This window comes from Elephantulus edwardii, unplaced genomic scaffold (assembly GCF_000299155.1).
Source record: "Elephantulus edwardii isolate Elephantulus edwardi_28Jun2011 unplaced genomic scaffold, EleEdw1.0 scaffold00131, whole genome shotgun sequence".
Taxonomy (NCBI): domain Eukaryota; kingdom Metazoa; phylum Chordata; class Mammalia; order Macroscelidea; family Macroscelididae; genus Elephantulus; species Elephantulus edwardii.
The window spans coordinates 4,512,633-4,522,799 of record NW_006399881.1 but is presented as its reverse complement, the minus strand read 5'-3'; the positions used below and the strand labels follow the sequence as shown (position 1 = coordinate 4,522,799).

The following is a 10,167-nucleotide window of genomic DNA, read 5'->3' as shown; positions in this document are numbered from 1 at the left end:
TTTTTTTTAAAAAAAGGTGCAACAACAATGCTTTTTGGGAGCAAGAATGGTGAAGCTTCATCTTGCTTACTTTTAGCATATTGCTAGGAGAGGGTATTTCTTGGATAGGGACGTCATGCTTGGAAAGATGGAGGGATGGTATAGGAGAGGAAGATCTTCAACCACGTGGATTGACACAGTGACTGCAGCAATGGGCTCAAGTGTGTCAGACTTTGTGAGGATGGTGCAGGATAGGACAAGGTTCAGATTTGTTGTTCATAGGCTTGCTATGAGTTGAAGTCAACTCAATGGCATGTAGCGACAACAACGTATTATATGCTAAGGAAATGATGGCATAGACTAAGCATTGGGTGTTTCAAAGCCAAGAGCTCCTCCATAGGAGAAGAATGTGACAGGCTGCTTCTGTAAAGATTTATAGCCTTGAAAACCCAATAGGGCAGTTTTACTCATCTTACAGGGTTACTATGTGTTGGAATGGACTCAACAACAGTTTTTATTATGTGCTAAGCATTGTGTTAAGATTTCCACGATACTATCTCACTGAATTATCATAACAAAGTTGAGTCAGCTCCAATTATTAATTACCCTGTATACAACATTGCCCTGTGAGCCGACCTTACAGTCACAACTGTGCTGGAGCCCATTATTACAACAACTTTGTTAGACCATCTCATTGAGAATCTTTCTCTTTCTTGCTGACCTTGTACTTTTCCAAGTAGATGTCCCACTCTAGGGACTGGATCCCCCTGATAACAGGACCATAGTATGTGTTATCCGCATTTCTATGGAGCACTCTGCCTGAACTTCCTTCAAGACAGATTTGTTTGTTCTTTTGGCAGTTCATGGCACATTCCGTTTTACTCACCACCACCACAACTCTTCCTTATTTACTCATTGCTCAATTTTCACAAACATTGAGGTGATTTAAAATACCACGGTTTGGGTTGCTTTGTCTTTAAAGTGACATTCTTACTCTTTAGGACATCAAAGAAGTCTTTGGTAGCAGATTTTACCAATGAAATATGTCATAACAATACTATGCAGGAAATATTGTTATGATTCCATTTTACATATGAGGAAACTAAGCTTCAGAGAGGTTAAATAATCCTCCTAGAGTCTCAAGCTTATAAGTAATCAGGCTGGGATGCAAACAAATACAGGCAGAGCCTATATTATTTTGCATCTTCCTTCTTGCCATTGACACACCATATGCTTTCAATCCTTTCATACTCTGCACAATCTGTTGTTTTGTGTCTTTCTTCTAGTTAGCTAAATACAATATGCTTTCACCCTCTTTGTACCTTGCCTGAAAGCTTTCCCTGGAACTCTTCCTTAAGCCTACCTTCCTAGACAGTGTCCTGCATTTTTGAACCATCTTTTAGCCTCTGCATGTTGCAGTAATAAGGTGGTAAAGAAAGTAACTGGCTGGTTCTATGGTCAAAGCCTGTCAGCTATCTCAGCTCTATTGCTGAAATGATCTATGATCCGTTTCTTAAATTTGAGGCATCAGAAACGTGGTCTGGTTTGCTTCCCTGGGAGTGTTCATGCCTAGCAAGTGAATTATCCTAACAAAATTTACAAGTAGCTGATGGCTAGTCCAGAATACCAATTTGGGAATTTACACGGAAAAGTCTGACTGCCAAGTGTGGCAATCAATCGGAGAGCAATACTGGAAAGGGAGAGAGGGTTGCTCCATCAGGACCTCATCAGGGGACTTTTAGTGAGGTCCTAACATCCATGAATAGGGTCCTGCTCTCCCTCTACCAAAATGACTATGACAGCTACCTACAGACTTGATTTCTGGGTTCCAGGGGCTGGGTTATGTCAGGACTTTTCCGCTCACAGCTTGAGGCAGAGAGCCAGATGCTATGTGGAGAAGAGCCAGGGTTCCAGCAGAGAAGCCAACCCCAAGAGTTGAGTTCAAAGGATGTGGGAGGAGAGAAGGGGAATGTGAGGAAGGAATTCGGTTGCTCCCAGAGTTGGAAGGAGGCAACCTGACATGCCAATTATTGGCTCTGTCTACATCTTTGAACTTGGACTTATACCAGGCCATCCTGGTGATGGAACCTCGGCCTTCCCCTAAAAATTGACTAGACCTCTGGGTTTTTGTAGTCTTTTTGCAGGTCAGATATAACCCATATTGAAGGCTGTAGTCCTTGCTCTTCTATGGTAAGTGCTTCAAGTCTTCCTCACTTTCTGTAAGAAAGATTATGTCATCTGTATAATGCAGGTTGTTAATGAGTTATTCTCTAATTCTGAAGACTCCAGTCATCAAGATGGATTCCATATCAACACCAAAAAACCCAACCAAACAAAAACCCTTATCACTGGACCAATAGGCAACATCAGGAGAGCTAGAGAAAGACTGAAGTAGTCAACTATTTCATTTGACTTGGATCCACAGTCAGCTCCCATGGTAGCAGCAGCCAAGAAATCAAAAGATGTGTTGCATTGGGGAAATCTGCTGTCAAGGACCTCTCCAAAGTGCTAAAGAGCTATGATGTTAGCTAAACACCAAGGTGTTCCTGATACAAACTATGGTCTTTTCAATTGCTTCCTATGCATCTGAAAGTTGGACAATAAATAAGGAAGTCCAAAGAAGAACAAATGTTTTTGAATAGTGACGTTAACAAAGAGTTGAATTTACCATGGACTGCCCAAAGAGCAAACACATCTGTAGTAAAGAAATGCAGCCAGGGTGCGCCTTAGAGGCAAGGATTGTGAAACTTGGTCTCACTTACTTCGGGCATATTTGCAAGAGGTACCAGTCCTTGGAGAGAGACATCATTTTGGGAAAGGAAGAGGGTCAGTGAAAGAGGAAAACCCTCAACAAAGATAGATTAACACAGTGACTGTAACAATGGGCTCGAGCATATCAGAGATTGTGAGGATGGTGCAGAATAGGGCAAGGTTCACATCAGTTGTTCACAGGCTCATATGAGTTTCCTCAATGGTGCATAACAACAACTAGATTTTTGGCAGCACATACTGCTTTGGATAGAAGGCTGATATGCTGGCTCTGGCTCCGTGAAACCTAGGCCTTCCCAGGAAGGGAAGATTCAAATCTATACCCACAACTGCATGGTACTTTAGGTCACTACCAGTGCCCTGGCTATGTGGGTCTATTGCTGTCATTTTTACCCTCTGAGCCTGTGATGCTGCAGGAAGAAAACGAAAATAGAATAGAATTCTGTGGGAGAGTTTTCATTGTGGTGGCACAAAAATGACAGGACCTAGAAAGGGTTTAGGCAAAAGTTTTACAGGTCACATATTATATTTTAACCAAAGTTACTTGCTTTGGCTGTTTTGTATTATTAGATTCCAATTTTTCCACCTCTGTTCTGTTTTCTCTACTTTTGGACATTATTGTAATAGGTACAAATGTCATATTTTATTGCTGTTGTAAGTTAGTGATTCAGACTCATGGAAACCCTATAGGACAGATTAGAACGGGCCACAGGGCTTCCTAAGACTTTGAAGATCAAGAGATTCTTGGCCAGTGAACAAAAGCAGAATTACTCCTATTCCTCAAAAGATTCACATGAAAACTGGTAATAAAATCAGGTACAACTCCAAGAGGAGGTATTAGAGAAGGACCAGACTGGGATACTAATGGGCCAACATGTAGTTACACACATTTACTCATATTCTACTATGTTGTTGTTAAATACTGTCAAGTCAACTACAACCCTATGCACAACAGCTCTGAACCCTGTCCTATCCTGAGCCAGTCTCACTGTCTCCAACACACTTGCCCCTATTACTTCAGTTATTGTGTCAATCTATCTATATAAGGTTAAAAACTTCACCGCGATTGGATTTGGTGAACATATATTGGGGAAACGTCTGGATTTTCCCTTTGCTGTTATGCTTTTTTCTGCCTTAAGAGCTTGAATAACTTCTAAATAGAAGAGACCTTCAGTCTGAGATTTTTTTTTAAAAAGGCATTTAAGTCATTATAGATGTAGACAGAATCAAATATCCTTACTACCCTCCTTCCTAGCACCTGAACCTAGTCCCCTCCTTGCAGATAACTGCTGTGATCAATTCAGCTGATATATTTCCCAGTGACTTTACATGAACTCACATGCATATGTGTGCATGTGTGCACGTTAGTGAACTGACAATGTATTTATCTCACAGATCCATCATTTATCTATCATCTGTTTCTCGCACTGTAGTGACTTGCACATGTCTGTGATGCTCAGAGCTTTGTCACCAGTATTTCAAATATCAGCAAGGTCACCTCATGCTGGACAAGTGTCAATGGAGGCCCCAGATTAAGACTAGGAAACAGGATTGCTCATCCACTTCTGAAATAATGGAGTTGTTGAAGACCCTTTGAATAGCAGTGGATTCACTGGTGATGTGAATGAAGGATAGTGTCAAACACAATGCATATGGACTTTGTAAGCAAACCAATATAAAATAAATATGTTTTAAAAAGAGCATTTCCAAAATCTATCCTAAAAAATGCTGACAGCCACATGATAATATGTATATACACACAAGGAGGACTTGTTAAGGTAGTTATTATTGTATCTTCATTGGAAGATCCAATGATGGCTCTTTATTTGCTGATGTGGCACAACTCAAAATGAGGAGAAACAGCCACAGACATCCATTAATAACTAAAATATGGGATACACAAAGTCTAAGTGGAGGAAAATGAAAATTTGTAAAAGAGGAAATGGAATGTTAGTGGGCTGAAATAGATTGGTATTATTAATTTTAAATCTGACACTCATAGAGTCTACTGTGCTGTCAATGACAAATTGAAGAGGAACAGTATTGCATTCATTTTCAAAGACAGCATTTCCTATTTCAAAAATTAATACATATTTTGGGAGGGACTGGACCGCATTATGCTGAGTGAACTCAGCTTCATAAGCACAAATACTGCATAAGACCATTATTGTAGAAATAGATGACTAGTAAAATGTGTATGAGGCTCTAAAGGGGGGGATAGACGGGTGAGGATGGGCACACAATTTGGTGGGGGGAGGGAGGAGGGTAAAAGAAATGGGAAAGATCCTGCAGGGATTGGGAAAGACAAGCTAATGGGAGGTGTAGTCCAATGGTGATTAATTTTATAAGATATAACGAATGGGAATGACTGTATGAAATGCAATGTAAATGAGGGATAGTGTGAAACACAACATATAAGAACTTTGTAAACAAACCAATATAAAATAAAAATTTTAAAAAAGAGCATTTCAAAGATCTATCCTGAGGAATGCTGACAGTCATAGAATAATACACACACATACAAGGAAGACTTGTAAACATGGTTATTATTCAAATATAGGTACCAATTACTAAAGTGTAAGATGATGTAATTGAGGAATTCTACCAACTTTTGCAGTCTTAAATTGTTCTAACTTGAAATCAATGTTCACAAATAATAATTGGTGACTGGAATATAAAAGTTGGAAATTATTCTTACTGTCTTACTTTAAAGTGTTCCAAATAGCCTCCCATAGCACCAGGATCTACCAGTAAATAATTACTTGTTTGGCTAAAAAAACCCCTACAACATTTAACAACAATAACAACGACAACATAGAGAGAGTTGGTCTAGTGGACAGAAAGTTATGCTACCAAGCCCAAGGTAGGTGATTTTAATCTGTAGCCCTCAGGCCTGGTTTAAGTTGTTTTTTGTCAAACATTCTTCTAAGTGGTATAGCACTGGTCTGTACATTACTGTACAGAGGTAACTTGTGGTTCCTGTGATGCTAAACACTGTGACACTGATGTGTCAAATGTGATAATGGTTACCCATGGTGGACAGTGTTTGGTGGAGCTTCCCAGTTAAAAGCTTTGGAGAAGGAGTGGCATCCACTTCCAAAATGGCTTGCCTCTGGAAATCTATGAACAGTGCTCAGGTCTTTCATTCATAGGATCGTTATGAGTTGTCTCCTACTCGACAGCACTTAACAACAACAACAACAAGTTGGATATTATGGACTTGGTGATAGAGATGAGGCTGGAGATTGAATGATTGAATTTTATATAATCAATGATTTATTCATTGCAAATAACGTATTTAAAAAACAGAAATGGCAGCTATACACAAGGACCTCACCTGATGGACTACACAAGAATCAGACTGACTGCATCTGTGCAAATAATCATGAGGGAAGCTCAATATTAGCAGTCAAAACCAGGCCTGGTGTGGACTGTGGATCAGACCACTCATGTGCAAGTTCAATCTGAAGGTGAAGAAAATGAAAACAAGTTCACAAGAACCAAAACATGACCTCGAGTCTATCTCATCTCAGTTTAAAAATGATATAAAAATAGATTTATAAGGTGACTACCAAAGATGATGGAGTCCTGGTCCTGGCTGAGGTCATCTCCTGTGTCACCTGGCAGCCATTGTGGCCCAAGGAGGTACACTGGGCTGGAAGGTGGTGGTCATGCTTTGTGAGGGCATCAACATTTCTGGCAATGTATACAGAAATAAACTGAGCATTCCCCATCTTGAGGTCCCTACCACTTCCGGGCCCCCAGCTGCATCTTTTTGTGGACAGTGCAAGGCATGCTGCCACACAAAACCAAGCATGGCCAGGCTGCTCTGCATGGCCTACAAGTGTTTGATGGGATCCCACCTCCCTATTACAAGAGAGAGCAGATGATGGTTCCTGCTGCCCTCAAGACTGTGCGGTTTAAGTTCACTCATAAGTTTGCCTTCCTGTTGGCCCAGCTCATGAGGTGGGCTGGAAGTACCAGGCAGTGATGGCCACCCTGGAGGAGAAGAGGAAAGAGAAGGCCAAGATGCATTACTGGAGGAAGAAGAAGCAGACCATGAGGCTATGAAAACAGGTGGAGAAGATCCTGGAAAAGCAGATCAGCAAGTACACAGAGGTCCTCAGGAGCAATGGTCTCCTGGTCTGAGTTCAATAAAGACTCTTAATCCTAAAACAAACAAACACTAATGAACACTAATGAATGAAGACCAGATGAACTGTGGGATAACATCAAGGACATCATCCAGGAAGAAAAGCAAAATGTCATTACAAAGACAGAGGAAAAAGAAATGACCAAAATGGATGTCTGAAGAGATTCTGAAAACTGTACTAGAACTTTGAGAAGCCAAGATATATGGGATAAATGCTGAAATAAAAGATGAATAAAAGATTTCAAAGGGCAGTGTGCGGAGGCAAAGCAAAGTATTAAAGCAAAATGTGCAAAGGGCCATAGTCAGAAGATAAAAAGGGAAGAATGTGCATGGCATTTCTCAAGCTTAAAGCCTTGACTTGCAACACTGAAGGAGGCTATGGGCAAAACAGCGAATGTTACAGGAAGCATAAAAAGGAGGGAGAGAGAGAGAAGAGAAAGAGGAGAGAAAGTTTTTTTCCTTTTAGTCCAGTGGCAGTTATCAGGGTGAGCCAAGGTGAGCTCCTACAAACACATCCAGGAGCTGTGGCAGAAGAAGCAGTTGGATGTGATGCACTTTCTCCTGTGGGTGGGCTGCTGACAGTACCGCAAGCTCTCCATTTTACACTGGGCCCAAAGCCCCACACGGCCCGACAAGGCAAGCAGGCTGGACTACAGAGCCAAGCAGGTTATGTTATTTACAGGATTCAAGTTTGCCGGGGTGACTGCAAACACCTCGTCCCTAAGGGAGCAACCTATGGCAAGCCTGTCTACCATGATGTTAACCAGTTGATGTTTGCTCGAGGCCTTAAGTCCTTAGCTGAGAAGCAAGCTGGCCACCACTCCAGGGACCTGAATTCTTACTGGGTGGGTGAAGATTCCACATACAAGTTCTTTGAGGTTAGCCTCATTAGTCCAGTCCAGAAAGCAATCAGAAGAAATCCTGACACCCAATGGATCAGAAAGCCTGATGGACCCAAGAGCTGTGGCCTGGGGAAGGGCCAGATGTTTCATCATACCATTGGTGGCCTGCGCTGTGCTGCCTGGAGAAGGTGCAACACCCTACAGCTCCAGCATTACCATTGAGAGCACGGTGTTTGTAAAGTTCGTCCCTAATAAACCGTTGAGGATATCCAGCTTCTACTCTACATGTTCTTTGTCAAACAGTTGTTGTCTGTAAATTGTTTCATGAATTCATTGTCAAATTATGACCTCAAATGTGCAATAATGTTGCGGGGGGGGGGGCGGGAAGTTAGAAGCAATACACAGAGCCACTGTACCAAAAATAATTGTCTGACAAGGAGTAATTCAGGAAATAGCATATGATCAAGAATAAAAGATAATGAAGGAAGAAGGCTACGTTACACTGAAGGCACAGGCCACAAATAAGAACCCAGGAATTGATGTGTTCAACTGACATGTCCCAACAATCAGATGCAACCCTGGATGTGCATGCTACACTGTGCCAAGAAATTTGGCCAACTGACTGAATGAGTTCCATATTTGTTCCCATTCGAAAAAAAGATGACCCAACAGAATGTGGAAACTATCAAACACAGTATCATATGCAAGGAAAGTATTGTTGAGATGATATAAAAATGGCTAGAACAGTATATCAACAGAGAAATTCCAGAAATTCCAGCTGGATTTAGAAGAGGCTGTGGCATGAGGGATATAATTGCTGGTGTAGATGGACCTTGGCTGAAAGCACAGAATACCAGAAGAATGTCTATTTGTGTTTTATTGACTGTGCAAAAGTGTTTGATTTTGTGGATCATAATAAAATATGGCTAACACGGAGAAGAATGGGAATTCCAGAACAAAAGAAGAATAAATCCTTTTTAGTTCTTGGTGTAGGAGAAGATTATTGAATATCCTATGGACTGTCAAAAAAACAAACAGATATGTCTCGGATAAAGTATAAACAGAGTGCTCCTTAGAGGCAAGAATAATAAAGCTTCATCTCACGTACTTTGGACATGTTGGTAGGAGAGTTTATTCCTTACAATGGGACATCATGCTCAGAAAGGGCAAGTGCCAATGAAAGAAAAGAAGATCCTCAATGAGATAGATTTATACAATGGGCTCAAGTGTATCAGAGATTATAAGGATGGCACAGAATAGGGCAGGGTTCAGATCTGCCCATAGGGTCACTATGAGTCATACTTGACTTGACAGTACCTAACAACAGCAGCATGACTAGCATTAGCAAAATGAGGATCCCAGAATATTTATTTATGCTCATGTGAAACCTATACCTAGGTCAAGAGGCTGTTTTCCAAAAAGAGTAAGAAAATACTGTGTTGTTTAAAATAAACTCCACCTCACATACTTTGGGCATGTTGCCAGGAGGGACCAGTCTTTGGAAAAGGACATCATGTTTGGAAGGTTGGAGTGACAGTGCAGGAGAAGAAGATCTCAGATGAGGTGGACTGACTCAGTGACTGGGGTAATAGGAGTAGATGTGTCAGAAACAATGAAATTGGCTCAAAACAGAGTTCAGAGCTGTTGTATATAGGGTCACTGTGACTTGCAAGCAACTTGATGGCACATAACAACAACATATCTATATATACACATATATAACCATGTGACAGATATTTGGCTGTGCTGTAAACCACACATAATAGACATTTTATAAAAATTAAAAATACAGTGTTACAGACATTTCATGAGGATTTGAAATTCTGGTCTATCTTTTGCTCCTCTTGGTCAGATTCCTTTATGGAATCTTTGATTAAAATGTCCAGTAATGGACCAACCAGAATGCCTGCAACCCCAGAACGACTGAACAGAACGCCTATGACCCCAGAACAACCAACCAGAACACCCACGACCGCAGAACGACCGGCTGGCTGTGACCCTGAGCGTCTGCGGTCTGCCGTCTGTCCCTCTTTGGCCTGCACACCCGCCCCACCATAGTCCCCGTAGGACATCTGCAACCTGACTGAGGTACTCATGCATGACTACACAGAAGCCAGCCCTGCCGGGGGCGAGCTGTACAGCTGCAACCTACATGAGTTCCCTGCAAGTCCCCACAGGGTCAGATAGGCCCACTGAGCATGAACAGGACATCTACAAACTGAATTCCTTGCGTGGATACCCGCACATCTCTACCCAGGCAGGTAGTCCAGCCGGGCATGAGGGGGACAGTTGCACTGAGTGAGGTTCTGGCGAGTGCCCAACCGGAAGCTAGCCCTTCTGGGTACCAGCAAGACATTTGGAATCTGAGTGTCCACACCCAGGCAGGAACCACCCCCCCAAAGTGCGAGTGGGACAGCTGCAAAC

At 41.8% G+C, this 10,167-nt stretch overlaps 3 pseudogenes; 2 read left to right on the top strand and 1 right to left on the bottom strand.

Moving 5' to 3' along the window:
* Positions 1–1,375, bottom strand: part of LOC102863682 — a 27,062-nt pseudogene extending 25,687 nt beyond the window's left edge.
* Positions 1,376–1,473: 98 nt separating this feature from the next.
* Positions 1,474–6,897, top strand: LOC102863278 (annotated as a pseudogene).
* A 327-nt stretch (positions 6,898–7,224) lies between these two features.
* Positions 7,225–7,965, top strand: LOC102862865 (annotated as a pseudogene).
* The last annotated feature ends 2,202 nt before the right edge of the window (positions 7,966–10,167 follow it).